We start from the raw sequence: 933 nt of genomic DNA, 5'->3' as shown, positions 1-933 counted from the left end.
AATCGATCGGCTTCAGTTAGCAGCAGTAGCGAAGGAATCGCTCGATCGGGTTCAGTTAACAGCCATCGATCGATCACTCGGTTCAGTAACGCTTAGCCTGCAGTGCAATCGCTCGGGTTCAGTTAGAGCCCAACGCCTCACACACACGCGCGTACGTGTACGAGAGAAATGCGCATCGCTCGGCCCCCGACCTCCCACCGTAACCGGGAACTCCCCGAAATTTTCCTCCCCCTCGCTTCTACCATGGTTTTTTCTGTCATGGATGGCCCAAAGAATGTCATGCAGCTGCGTCTCCGGCCCGCCTAGGACGAAAAGCCCATTTTCTATCATGATTTTTGTCATAGAAGTAGGAGCCCACCACATCTATGATGATACCGGGTTTTGTCACAATTATCGTCATAGAAGTGTCATATGTATGATAGAAAAAATTCATTCGGCCCAAAATGTCACGGATATGTCTTTTTTTTGTAGTGCGTGTGTTATGAAAATGAAAAACCCTCGAGGCGGGCAGATATTTTTCAGAGGGGGAGCCTCGTGGAGCCCAATGTACTGTGCGATGTGTGCGTGACAGGTGCACTGGCGTGGCACACGGTTAGTTTGAGTGAACCGTGTCTGTTGCATCATCCGACTTGTCTAATGTTCATAAATTTGGCAAAAAATGACGCGGGAGAGGGTCAGAACACAAACACACTTGCATGTGGACCAAATTTATGTATCAAAATGGTGGTTTAATTTTCAAATACCAAATGCAACTTCGATGTGGCACCTCTCTCGCAAAGCGCACGGTATTGCTTGCCCCCCTCATGTCAGCACGAAGGGAATCCTAAGCTATGAATGCATGCCCCCCAACCGAGGTTCATTCACCTAGCAAAGTGCGAAGTAGCTAGCAGCCCCCCTCCCTCGTGTCGGCATGAAGGGAATCCTAAGCTATGA

This window comes from Triticum dicoccoides, chromosome 4B (genome assembly GCF_002162155.2).
Source record: "Triticum dicoccoides isolate Atlit2015 ecotype Zavitan chromosome 4B, WEW_v2.0, whole genome shotgun sequence".
NCBI lineage: Eukaryota > Viridiplantae > Streptophyta > Magnoliopsida > Poales > Poaceae > Triticum > Triticum dicoccoides.
The sequence above is the reverse complement of the archived record's forward strand: the minus strand, read 5'-3'. Positions refer to the sequence as shown.